Source organism: Lycium ferocissimum, chromosome 3, assembly GCF_029784015.1.
Source record: "Lycium ferocissimum isolate CSIRO_LF1 chromosome 3, AGI_CSIRO_Lferr_CH_V1, whole genome shotgun sequence".
Classification (NCBI taxonomy): domain Eukaryota; kingdom Viridiplantae; phylum Streptophyta; class Magnoliopsida; order Solanales; family Solanaceae; genus Lycium; species Lycium ferocissimum.
In genome coordinates, this window is record NC_081344.1 from 64,399,997 (window position 1) to 64,414,517 (window position 14,521).

General features: G+C 38.9%; 1 pseudogene; it reads right to left on the reverse strand.

Moving 5' to 3' along the window:
* Positions 1-10,119: 10,119 nt before the first annotated feature.
* Positions 10,120-14,160, reverse strand: LOC132048999 (uncharacterized; annotated as a pseudogene).
* Between the last annotated feature and the right edge of the window lie 361 nt (positions 14,161-14,521).

A 14,521-nucleotide genomic window follows, 5' to 3' on the forward strand; every position in this document is an offset into this window, starting at 1 on the left:
AGTTCGAACTAAATACGGAGGTCGATTCAAATTATGCATAGCTAATTAAATCACAATCACACTTTACACGAAATTAAACCAGAGGCGGAAACTTAAGAGTCCTGCTTAATTCTAATAACTGAAATACAATGCATTTCTAAAGATTTTGTAATCCAGAGACTCATTTATCACACATTCAACAAAATGCAGTCATCTTCACCCAAATTTTATGGCCTAAATACAGAGCACAAACGAATCCTACGACATGATTTCTAAAGAAAACACAGTCTACAGCATATTCGTTTGAATCTAAAAGAAAAAAAAAATAAAAAAAATAAGATCGCTAGAAAGAACCTCAGAGTTACGAACCTTTTTATGGTGCAGTGAACTGAGGCAGGGGTTTGCAGATCCGACGAACTCCGACCTCGAACTCGAGTAGTTTTTAGGAAGATAGCAGCAAGCGGGTAGAATTTTAGGAAGTAACGAAAGAGAAGAAAAAAAAAGTCTTTGAAAGCTAGAGTGGCAGCCAAAATCTTGCCCCTTATTTTTCCCAAGTGCTGGTATTTATAGAGAAGAATTAGGGCTCCTAGAGCAGGATTTTGGGCGGATTTTGAAACGTTAAGGTTGGGAAATTCAAACAAAATTTTTGACCTCTTCTGCTAAGGCCAGGGACGATTACAGAAATATTCACCAAAAAGGTGGAGCAAACTTTGTCAATTCTGATTTTATCTATCAACATAGCAAAAGAAGTTTGAAAACATCAAAGCTATTGGAATAGTCCAAAATTCTTGACAGTGATTTAAATAAGAAAGGAATGGAATTCAGAGAGTGAATTGGAGCTTTAGGACCCTTACTCGTAATGGGGGGAGCGCGATGAAGACATTGCACCGAAATGGAGTAGCAATTCTGACTTTGAAAATATTGAAGGGAGCTCTTTATCAAAAATGGAGGAAAGTTGCTGAACGGCGTCTTTTGTGGAGACCAACACGCTTAGGTATAGTCTTCATTCAAGAGAAAGAATTAAATGGGCTAATTTGGTTGATGGGCTGGTCGTTTGAGTTGGGCTAGCCGAATTTGAATGGAGGCAGATGGGCCTTTTAAGGGTTGAAATTGAATAGGTATTGCTTATTGGCCTTTGCTCCATTCTTCCTTTAACTTCTAGGCATCTAAGTTTTAAAAAAAAAAATGAAAAGACTCTCTTTAATTAATTATATATTAACGCGTGCTAAAATATTACTTAATATAAATATATTTATTTGCATTCAAATGAAAAAATCATATGATATCGTAGTAGTTGTAATATTTAAAAGTTAAAAAAAAATAAGTAAATGTTATCGTTTAATTGTATAAAATAAATGCGATGCGTTTTGCATAAAACGACAAATAGAAATGTTAAAAGTGATCCTGACGATTATAATATTAAGTGATCGCAATATAATGAAAATAATAATAATAATAATAATAATAATAATAATAGCCAACAACTATAGTAGGATAATGAAAAACGACGATATTAATAAAAGCTAAATTGTAATAAAATGTAAATAACTGTTCTTAGGTTGTCAAAAATATTAGAAGAACAAATAAATATTTTGGAAGAAAGGCGGGACAAAATTGGGTGTCAACAACTTGTCCCTCTTTGACCGGTAATGATGAAAGAATTTTCGGCAAAGACGTTGACTCAAGAGTCTGTTTTGTCCCGACTAAAAGAATTTGGGAGACTATAAGGATAAAGAAAATTTGAGAGAATTGCGGCCGAACTCCGGTCTTCGAGTTGCCTACATATCTCGGGTTGCACGAGAATTAGGCCGTGTGTAGTTCTAGGAAGCTACGACACTTGCGAATAACGAGTCACAATTGGGCGAATCTTTGAAAAATATTGTCCCAGTGTCGAATTATAATGACACTGGGTATTATGTGTGAACTCGATGATCGGGTTATGAACGTAAACGGAATATTTGGGGTTAGAGACGAGTGTTCGAGGTAGACCCTTGACCTTTGTCGGGAAGTTTGATTACCCTTCCCAACAAATTGCCCCAGTTCACTGCCGAAGAAATAGTTCCACGTTGCGCTAAAGCTCCTGCGAAACTTAACTAGATAAAATAGTTAGTAAATAAATATCGAAAGTAAAGCGACGTAAAATAGCCTTAGCTAAGGCTAATGCAAATGAGGTTTTAGGCCGATGATTCATGAGAATGATGCCTTTGGCGATGATTAATGAAAATGAGGCTTTAAACCAAGTATGAAGATGAGGCTATTTAAGCCAAATGATTTATGAAAACGAGGCTTTCTAAGCTGGCATAATGAGGTTTTCTTTAAAACCCAATGATTGATGAAAATGAGATTTTTCAAACCAAAGATGACTCGTGGTGTAAAGCATTTATGCAGTGAATTTTAAAATATTTGTGCGGTGCATGTGCGTTTGAAAGCATTTACGCGAAGCGATTGAAAGCATTTATGCGGTGCGTGTGCGTGTTTAAAGCGGGGCATGCAAGGCATTTGAAAGCAAGTAGTGCATTTGAAAGCAGTAGTGCAGTGCATTTGAGAGCATTTGCGCGGAGCAAATGAAAGCATTTATGCAGTGCGTGTGCAGTGCATTTGAAAGCATTTATGCTGAGCAAATGAAAGCATTTGTGCAGTGCGTGTGCAGTGTGCATGTGCGTGCATTTGAAAGCATTTATGCGGAGCAAATGAAAGCATTTGTGCAGTACGTGTGCAGTGCATTTGAAAGCATTTATGCGGAGTGTTTGAAAGCAGTGGTGCGATGCATGTGCGATATTTGAAAGCATTTGTGCGGAGTATTTGAAAGCGTTTATGCGGAGCATTTGAAAGTAGTAGGAAATATTTGTGCATCGATACATTTGAAAATCTTGGTAAAACTTAGGCATTAATTTATCGTAAAATTCGAGAGTTATTGCAGTTGAGAGGCATAATTCCTCCTAAATGTTATAAGAAAACTCAAACCGTTCGATGCATAGTCCTTGCAAGGCTGTAAACATTATAGATTTCCAACTTTCGCAATTTTGAAAACCTGCGCTCAAAGAAAATTTGTAGAGATAATAGTCAAAATACCCCCCAACGTTTGACCAAAATGCCAACTACACACCTAACCTTTGCGTTGGACCTATTACCCCCCTGATATTTTTTTTTCAGTATTAAAATGCCCCTTTTTTGCTGATGTGGCAGTCCAGTATGCCAACCCCCAATTATGAAATGGCGCTTGTCCACACGCGCCTGGCCACGTGTCACATATTTAATTTCAGCCCATTTTTTGACCCGGAAGCCGACCCGTAGCCCTAAATTAAATCAGCCCCAATTCTCTTATTCACAAAAACCTAGCAGCCATCCCAAATTTCACGATAAACACCATTTTCAACCCCAATCTTTGTTTTCATTTTCTCACGTACATATTTTTCGTTCTTTTTGTTCTCGTTCGTTCATTGTTGTTCATCTAGGAAAGGTTAGTTTCCTTACATTTTTTTTTTCTTTCAAAAAATGATACTAGGATTTTGTGCATATTGTTTGAAATCTGGACTATAAAAAACAAATTTTCATAGTTCCCTAACTGTAATCAACACATTTATTATCATATTGTGCATATTGTTTGATTTTTTTTTCAAAAAATGATGTAGTCTAGGGTTTTCGATTCTTGGCATATTATTATCATTTTTTTGATTCCGTTTGACATTAAGTTGAATTACTTGGTATTCTTTGTTTTTTTATTTTGTATTTAGGTAGTACATGGTCGATTTTGTGTATGTAACCTTAAGATGGTACCATGGAGGTGTGTTATACTTAAATAATGGGGAGCCAATATATGAAGGTGGGGAAGTTCTTGATATATTCAATGTCGATGTTGATATGTTGTCTTTTTTTGAGTTGAGAGACTTTATTAAAGAATTAGGATACACAACTACTTGCACATTCGGTTAAGCCACCTCATTTGTGGCATTTTGGTAGATGTTGATAGTGATGAGGTTATTTTAAATATGACCGTGGGTTTGAATGATGGTGACACCGTGGAGGTTTTTGTCAAGCACATGGTTGATGAAGCGATTGTTGACCCACCTTTATTAGAATATGTTAGTCATGAGGACAGGGAGGAATCTTGTTCCCCTTTTAATAAAGGGGTCACGACATAGGGGCTGATGAAAGATGTAGTAATGAAAGGGTTGTTGAGGAGCCCTTAAATTGTCCTAATGCACCTTTGTCCTTTTCTACTCAAACTTGTGAAAAAACACCTCCTCCTACCTCCTATACACCTGCTGCTACTGCTGAAAACACACCACCCCATTCCTCTTTTACTTCAAATTTTTCTGTTCCAGAAAAAACACCTCCTACCTATCCTACACTGCCTCGCCGTTGCTCTGAAGAAACAACACCCCATTTCTCTTTTCCTTGTCTTTGATACTACTCGCCGAAAATACGACGGGACCTTCCCTCTTCTACACCCGCTTGTTCATGAAGATCTTAAAGATGTAGGTCCGTTGGATGCGATTCCTTAGATGAGGGTTCGATTTCTCAACCGATGATAGTGAACAATCTGTAGATGACATAGAAGGGGAAGGTGAGGATGAATATGCAAGTGATGAGGTCGATGAGGTAAGAGAGTTGAGGGTGAAAGGAGGATTGAATTTCGAGAGGAGAAAAAAGAAGTGAGAGGGCAAAACACGACGGAAGAGGTTCCGGCGGTCAAGTTCGGTGTGGATCTAGGATTTGATGAAACTAGAATAGGTAAGGTTAGTCTTGAGGGTAGGTTAGGAGGTGATGAACCTTACATTGATAGTTACTGTTGATGATAGCTTTGAAATAGATGAGGATGAGGGTTGGGATGATGAAGAGGACATTGAATACGGTTGGGGTAAATGCCACAAGACAAAGGTTTACAAGAAGGAAGAATGATAAGAACAAAATCATTCATGACCCCACCGCCAAGAAAGTTGTATGGCGGAGTTGGTATGGTCTTTAAAGATGTTGATGAGTTTAGGAGAGCGAGAACAAAATATGTCTTTGTTGGGAAAAGGGTTAAAGTAGAAAAGTGGGTGAATGAGCCTACAAGGGTTAGGGTGAGGTGCAAGGATGGTTGTCCATGGTTATTGTATGCTAGGCTTGATAAAACCACAGATGATTTCCAAATTAAAACTTACATTCCAAAGCATACTTGCCTCCAAAGTAATGCGAAACTACTTGTGTAATGCCAAGTTTATTGTCGAGACTTATAGAAAGAGAATAACGAGCGGCCAAACATTAAAGTTGTTCGGTTAAAGAGCTAATTAGGACAAAGTTTAATCTTCATGTTGGTAAGACCACGCTTAGAAGAGCAAGAGCAAAAGTACCGAAAGAAATCATGGGAGATCACATTCAGAGTTTGGAAAAATCCTTGACTACGGGATGAATTGTTAAGGACTAATCCTCGGTTCCACTTGTGTAGTTAAACTTATTTGAACCAAATGCTTTGATAGTAGGCACATTTTTTTCGCAGCTTTTATATCCGTTTTGATGCTTTGAAGAAAGCATTTCAAAGATCAGAGAAAATGTATTGGTTTAGATGGTTGTTTTCCGAAAGGGTTTGTAGAGAGGACAATATTGGTAGGCGTGTGTGTAAAGATGGTAATAACCAAATGTTGCCTCTGGCATGGGCTGTGGTGGAGTATGAAAACAAGAGCACTTGGACTTGGTTTATCAGAATTTTGAAGGAAGATTTTATGTGTTGTTTCCATTACTAACTCCTTGGTATAATTTGCGTGAATGTACTGGCATGTCAAGCGAGAGATTGTGTCAACTAGTAAAGCAAAGGTGACCGGATCGGCCAGCTACCATCGGTGACATTGGCTACAAGCCAAGTGCAAATAGTAAGCGAAATGGAGAGGCAATGAAGCAATCACAACCAGGAAACTACAAGAGATACAGAGAGAAAATGACAAAAGGTAGAGGTAAATCGGCAAACCCAAGCCAAGAAAGCACTGTTCACGATCCAACGTATGGAAAATATAATTATGATGAAAATGTCCCTCAGCTCTTCAATGTACACATTTATGGATTGACATTTTAGTATTTTGTCTTGTTCGTTTAATCAAAACAACATATTAGTATTTTGTCTTGTTCGTTTAATCAAAACAACATTTTAGTATTTTGTCTTGTTCGTTTAATCAAAACAACACTACGTACATAGGCGTTTAACGTGTTCCAATTCCATTTCGGCTTGACATAGAAACGTGTACAAATTCGGCAGAAAGGGCATGAATTTAATATGGTCAACAAAGACGATTAAAGGCACTAAATACGACATGGTCAAGGACCATTAAATGGCACTAAATCCAACATGGTCAAGGACCATTAAATGGCCTAATAATTCGGTTGAAACCAGGGCAATTCGCAGAATTGCCCTTCTTTTGGGGTGGTCTTTAAATTTTGCCCTTCATATTTGAAATCTTTAAATTTTGCCCTTCGCTAAATCCCATAGGTTTCAGGTTCGAACCCCCACACAGTCAAAATTTTAAAAAAAATTCGCAAGGCAAAGTTTAAATTTCGCTATGCCCCCATCGGCATACAGTTGTGAAGGAATTAGCAAAGTTATGCCGGACCCGGCATACTTATGCCTTATGGGCGTACTTGACATAAGTATGCCGGTTCCATAACTTTGATAATTCCTTCATAAGTTTATGCCGGATCCGCATAAAAGTTTGCCCATTAAAAGTATGCCCCCATCGGCATAAACTTGTTAAGGATTTACCAAACTTATGCCGATGGGGGCATACTTATGCCTTATGGGCAAACTTTGCCTTGAAGCATATATATGTATTTTTTTCAAGCATATATACCAAAGTTACATGGAAAAGTATTATGCTACAACCAAATGTCCATCCCGTATACAAATTCACACTTTGGCCGGCAATACAAGGTAGATTAGCAAATCGTTGATAGACTTCGGAAATATTTTCCCATCTTCTTATGTATGCGACCAAGAAATATTTTCCCATCTTTATTTTGAATGCTCCATCACAAAAGGATTGTGGTACGTATTGTTGGTATGGGTGGGGTACACTAGAAGAATAGGGGGCAAGATGAAATCACATGGATCTCACACATTGCTAGACACAAATCGGCCAATCGCTCCATTACTTGCTGCATTTTTGGTATGCTAGTGGCATTGGTTTGAGAGAAAGGAACCTACTCGATTTCAAAATACTCGCTTTCTTCCCCGATAGACTGCGGAGAGAGATTGCACAACATATTCACATCCAAGGCAGAACAATTTCAAATGGCAGAGCTCTTGCGCTGCTATGAATTGCTATCCCTAGCTAAGTGTAGTTGATTAAAACCGGGCCGTTGTTTTTTTAATGTAATAGTTGCTCCTAGTTTGACTTATACAAGTTAGTGAGTAGGAATTTTACCATGTACAGTTGAAGGTCAGCTTCAACTTTGTGCTGTACAAGTTTTTTGGATGGAATAAAATAGACTTTCAACCAAAAAAAAAGTTTGCCTTATAAGGCAAAGTTTAAATTTTATATGCCCCCTCCGGCCGACTTTTAGTTATGTTTAACTAAAAGTCCGCCGAGGGGGTACTTTGCCTTGAGGGCGATTTTTAGTTATCTTATCCGGCATAACTTTAACTTTTTCTTAAAGATTGTATGCTGGATCCGGCATACACTCCCCTAGTCCTGCCTTGCGAAATTATTATTTGATTTACGTGAAAACCGACGATGTAAACTTTCTTTTTTGTTCATTGAAGATACTTCCACATGAACATCATGACATTTTCCAACGACAACAACGCATGCCGTGTTAAAGTATCAAGATGACACCGTTCACAAGATGACGTTCGTAATTGGGAAAAAAGCTCGTTTATGCCAAGGGTGGAAGGCATTTATAGATTCAAAAGGTTTGAAAGAGGGAGACACACTAGAGATTTGGGTGTGTAAATGTGAGTGTGGAGATGGCATAGGATTTCATGTATTTAAAAAGAGATAGAGATCATAAATATTGATTAGTAGATCTCTATTATTCAATTGTCTATGTTTAACATGTCCATGTATGCTACTATTTTGATTAAGACAATGATTAATGTTATGTGGATGTGATTTTGATTTTAATTTTAATTTCGGATAAATACTTCAAAACACCTTAACATCAAACTTCTTCATTCATACATGATAAAATAGATGTATATGTTAGAAAATTTGCCATAACAAAAGGCAAACAAAACATAACATAGCCGAGACACTACCACCACTACCACTATCTATGGCAATTTGATTTTTCCATTGTTTGAATTGCCACTACGGAATACAAAACTTATGAACACAACAACAACACAAACAACAAAACAAAAAATGAAATTCCTATGGAACCTACCCCTTTAGTCTTCCTTGTGTCTTCTTTTTTGGTCCATCAACCTCGACCAAACCCATGTCAACACTAACCGAATTATTATCGTTAGTAGTGATCTCATCCAATTCCATCTTCAAACTCCGATATTGCACCAATTCCTTCTCTAAATCTCTAATTTTGTTAACCAATTTTGGGAGGATAAATTTTGATCTTGGATCAACTTCATCTCCGTCCCTCCAAATAAAAACTTGCATTTTTGAGCACGAAAAATAGCAAAACAGAGCATAATTTTACAAATTTAATTTTTCAATAAATCAAAAAATGGGAGCAAGACCATACACCATAATAGGGACAAGACCGTATCTTCTTCCGGGTTGTTTTTAGACCAAGAAGTTTGCATTTGCAACAAATTCCCGTGTTGACATTGGACCACGGTTCTAAGCATAGGATCACTCTCATCCATACACAATCGACCAAGGTCAATTTTTTCCATAACAAACCCTAAGAAATGAAAAATGACTAAATATGAGCAAGAATCACTCAAGAAATTTAAAACAATAAATTTCACATGAACGAAAATTTAAAGAGAAATAAATGAGAAATAAACCCTAGCTAACGAACCTCTTTCCAACGATTGGAGCGATTAAGGTGTTGATTTTTAGAGGTATAACGATTGGAGTGGTTGAAGTTATGGAGTCGTTTGCTTTTTTGACAAAAAAATGGAGATGGGTATTAAATGGGTGAAGAAGAAGATGAAGTAGCCGTTTGGGTGTAAAAATGGAGGAGTTCAAATTAATCTACATGGCATCTACGTGGCAGGTCCGGTTGGCGCTCCAAAACACGTCACATGCTCTTTTTTAAAGGCTATAACGCGCCACCGAGCGGTGTATTCACGCTCTTGTCCACATCAGCAAAAAAGGGGCATTTTAATACTGAAAAAAAAATTTCAGGGGGGTAATAGGTCCAACGCAAAGGTTAGGTGTGTAGTTGGCATTTTGGTCAAACGTTGGGGGGTATTTTGACTATTATCTCAAAATTTGTAAGTTTTGGGGGGAGGTTGACTCGCGTTGACTTTGAAGATCCAGTTCTTGATGCTTCGTGCTTCCAGCTTTGTTTGGACTTGTAACCTCCGCCTATTTCTAAGTATTGGACAATTAATAAAACTGTTTGATTAAAAATTAAAAAAAAAAAGAAATATGCATAAAATTATGGTGAATATGTATATAGTGATAAACAATTTCTGCCGAACTTAGAACCGTGACACGTTGTGAAACAAAGCGAACGTCCTTTCTCCAAAGTCTTTCCTTCTGTCTGACGATTCAGTTGACCTTATCTCTCGATGTCTTCTTGCAATGATGCCCTTAAAAATTGTCCCAGTTTCTGGCATAGGAGGATATGGAACTTTTAACATGACGAGACCGAGCCTTATATAGGCTGCCTACGTATCCCACCAAGGGAATCAGGTCAAGCGTAGTTCAAAACATACAAGGCAAAATAAAATTGAGGTTTTCTAATAATGTGACCGAAGCCTATGTAGGCCGCCTACGTATCCCACCACGGGAATCAGGTCAGGCGTAGTTCATAACATACAAGGCAAAATAAAATTGAGGTTTTCTAATAATGTGACCGAAGCCTATGTAGGCCGCCTACGTATCCCACCACGGGAATCAGGTCAGGCGTAGTTCATAGACATACAAGCAAATGGAAATTTTAAAATATTCCTATCTTAAAGAGTCCAAACCCGATATGGGTTTCCTACGTATCCCACCGAGGGAATGTAGTTTTTCATTACATAGAAAGACATTACATATAAAATAAATGAAAAGCTCCTAGATGTAGTATCTCTTGACGGCATCTGCATTGATAGCTTTCGGCCACACTTCGCCATCCATTTCTGCTAGAATTAGTGCTCCTCCAGTCAGTACTCGATGAACCATGTAAGGCCCTTGCCAATTAGGTGCAAATTTTCCCTTAGCTTCATTTTGGTGTGGGAATATGCGCTTCAACACCAATTGCCCCGGTTTGAATTGTCTCGGTCTTACCTTCTTGTTGAAAGCTTTGGCCATTCTGTTCTGATAAAGTTGTCCATGGCAAACTGCATTCATCCTCTTTTCATCAATGAGCATCAATTGTTCATATCGATTTTGTATCCACTTGGCATCACTCAACTCGGCTTCTTGGATAATCCTCGGGATGGTATCTCTACCTCTGCAGGTAACACGACCTCTGTTCCATAGACCAAAAGGTAAGGTGTTGCCCCAGTTGAAGTCCTAACAGTAGTGCGATAACCGAGAAGGGCCAATGGCAATTTTTCGTGCCAATGTTTGTAATTATCAATCATCTTCCGCAATATTCTCTTGATGTTTTTGTTGGCTGCTTCAACTGCTCCATTCATCTGAGGTCGGTATGGGGTGGAATTGTGGTGAGTAATCTTAAATGTTTCGCATATCTCACGCATCAGACCACTATTAAGATTAGCTCCATTATCTATTATAATTGACTCAGGGATTCCGAATCGACAAATGATGTTATTGTGAACAAAGTCTACCACTACCTTCTTCGTCACTGACTTGTACGAAGATGCTTCTACCCATTTTGTGAAGTAGTCGATGGCTACCAAAATGAACCTATGTCCGTTTGACGCGGCCGGCTCGATAGGACCAATGACATCCATGCCCCAAGCTGCAAATGGCCAAGGAGAACTTGTCACATTTAACTCATTTGGTGGGACTCGAATCAAATCACCATGAATCTGACATTGGTGACACTTTTGCACAAAATGAATGCAGTCTGTTTCCATAGTCATCCAGAAATAGCCAGCTCGTAGAATTTTCTTAGCCAGAGTAAAACCATTCATATGAGGCCCGCATGTACCGCCATGCACTTCTTCAATCAACTTGACCGCTTCTTTGGCATCAACACACCTTAACAATCCTAAATCTACAGTCCTCCTATAAAGGATTTCTCCATTTAGGAAAAAGCGGTTTGCTAATCTTCGAAGTGTTCTCTTCTGAACACTGGTTATGCCTTCTGGATAGTCTCCTGCCTTGAGATACTTCTTAATGTCATAGTACCAAGGTTCTCCATCAGGTTCTTCATCTACATGGAAACAATAGGCTTGCTGATCTTGCACGTTCACCTTGATAGGATCTATGTAATTCTTGTCCGGGTGCTGAATCATAGAGGACAAGGTTGCCAAAGCATCAGCAAACTCATTTTGAGCCCTTGGGACATGTTTGAATTCCACCTTGATAAATCTCTTACACAAATCTTTCACACAATGCAGGTACGGAAGTATCTTCACGTTCTTAGTGGTCCATTCGCCTTGTACTTGATGAACCAATAAATCAGAATCACCTATAACCAATAATTCTTGTATGTTCATATCAACGGCCATTCTGAGTCCAAGAATACAAGCCTCATACTCTGCCATATTATTGGTGCACGAAAACACGAGCTTTCTTTGAAATTGGATAATGCGGGCGACTCCGAAACTAAAACTGCTCCAATGCCAACTCCTTTGGAATTTGCAGCCCCCATCAAAGAACATTCTCCACCCTGGATATTCCTCTGAGATATCTTCTCTGACAAACAGCACCTCTTCATCGGGGAAATAAGTCTTAAGAGGCATGTATTCTTCATCTACGGGATGTTCAGCAAGATGATCCGCTATTGCCTGCCCTTTGATAACCTTTTGGGTAACATATACAATATCAAACTCACTTAGCAAAATTTGCCATTTAGCTAACTTCCCAGTAGGCATGGGCTTCTGAAAGATATACTTGAGTGGATCCATCCTTGAGATGAGATAAGTAGTATATGCAGTCAGGTAATGTCTTAACTTTTGTGCAACCCAAGTCAAAGCACAACAGGTGCGTTCCAACAAAGTATATCGGGCCTCATAAGGCGTGAACTTCTTGCTCAAATAGTATATTGCTTGCTCCTTCTTTCCTGTTTCATCATGTTGTCCCAACACGCATCCAAATGCATTCGCTAACATAGACAAATATAATAACAAAGGTCTTTCGGATTCTGGAGGCACCAAAACAGGTGGATTAGACAAATATTCTTTGATTCTATCAAAAGCTCGTTGGCAATCTTCCGTCCATTTGGTAGCAGCATCTTTCTTCAATAACTTGATTATTGGCTCACATATTACTGTCGATTGTGCTATGAATCGACTAATGTAGTTGAGACGACCGAGGAAACTCATCACATCCTTTCGACTCTTTGGGGCAGGCAAGTCTTGAATAGCCTTTATCTTCGAAGGATCCAATTCTATGCCCCTCCTGCTCACAATAAAACCTAACAGCTTCCCAGCAGGAACACCAAACGCACACTTTGCGGGATTTAATTTCAAATTATATCGCCTCAACCTGTCAAAGAACTTCTTCAAATCCATCAAGTGATCTGAACTCTTTCGTGACTTGATGATGATATCGTCCACATAGACTTCAATCTCCTTATGGATCATGTCATGAAAAATGGTAGTCATGGCTCTCATATAGGTGGCACCGCATTCTTGAGTCCAAAAGGCATCACTCGATCATAGTATACTCCCAAGGTGTGATGAATGCCGTTTTCTCGGCATCTTCTTCATCCATCGAATTTGGTGGTATCTCGCGAAGCAATCAACGAATGACTGCAGCTCATGCTTCACACAGTTATCAATAAGTATGTGAATATTTGGGAGGGGGAAGTCATCTTTCGGGCTAGCCTTGTTGAGATCCCGATAATCCACGCATACCCTGACTTTGCCTTCCTTTTTTGGTACAGGCACGATATTGGCTAGCCAAGTGGGATACCTTGTAGCTCGAATGACTTTTGCATCAAATTGCTTGGAGACTTCTTCCTTGACTTTTAAACTCAAATCCGGTTTAATATTTCTTTTCTTTGTTTCACTGGAGGACAAGATGGATCAATAGGCAACTTATGTGAAACAATGTCCGTGCTTAGACCCGGCATATCATCATAAGACCAAGCGAACACGTCTATATATTGTCTCAAGAGGTTGATCAATTCTTCCCTTTGTGATGGAGTTAAATGGACGCTAATTCTTGTTTCCCTCACTGTTTCTGAGTCTCCCAAGTTTATGGTCTCTGTTTCATCCAAATTTGGTTTTGGTTTATTCTCAAAATGTTCAAAATCTTTAGTTAACTCTTCAGGTTGCATGTCCTCTTCATATTCTTCAGAATCTTGTTCGGCATTTAGGATTGGTTCGCTTGTTTCATTACGTGTCATATTCACAAGATCGTTGCATTTACTAGTTTGATTGCTGAAAAAGAAAAGAGAAATTAATTAAATGAAGACGAAATTAAAAAATAAAATTATAGTTTGGATTTGGCATTTAAGCTTTCAAAAGGTGGAGGCAAAACACAACAAAAGCATAAACACGATTCAGGCCTCAAATTTGAATCGCGTTGTTTCATCAAATACTAATACAAATCATCTACTAAGACTCCCCAGAAATCGGGGGGGGTACAAGTCCAATTGTTTAAAGCATCTCCAGGCTCGATCCCAGATAGTTGGAGTTTCAGGGCAATCATCCAGAATCACATTGCATTCAACTTCTTCCTCGGCAATGAATAGATTCTTGAGACCTTCCACGAGGTTGTCTTCAGCAGCTTCCTCTGATACTTGGGTGACAGACGCCTTGAAAAATGACTGATTCAGGAGAGGGACAGGCTTTGTCAAGGGAATATCACCTTTCCTTTTGAGACTAGCCAATGAGATTTCTTCAAGAGTGGGCTCGTATCCAAGACCAAAAGTATCCTTCTGACCGGGTAATTGAATTGGTTCTACTATTCCATCCAAGTTCACTCCGAGACCTCGACCGGTGCTTAAAACCATTCTTCAACATTTCCCAAGCCACCATCATAAGCACACGTGACAACTTTACCCTTTCGGCTTGAGTAGTACACATGGTTTCCTTAATATGGAAAACGAGATCCATCTAGCCTTTCTACACTTTCAATAATAGAATTGAGTTTTCGGGATAGATCGAATTGTTGCCTTCTCCATGGATCACAATTTCCCGATGATTCCGGACAAATTTCAAATTTTGGTGCGGGGTAGAAGGGACCGCACTGTGCCATATGGATCCATGGCCTTCCTATCGGCAAGTTGTAACTAGCGGATATATCCATCACTTGGAATTCCACCGCAAACTCCACGGGTCCAATTTCAGTGCTAAGTCAATTTCCCCTACGAC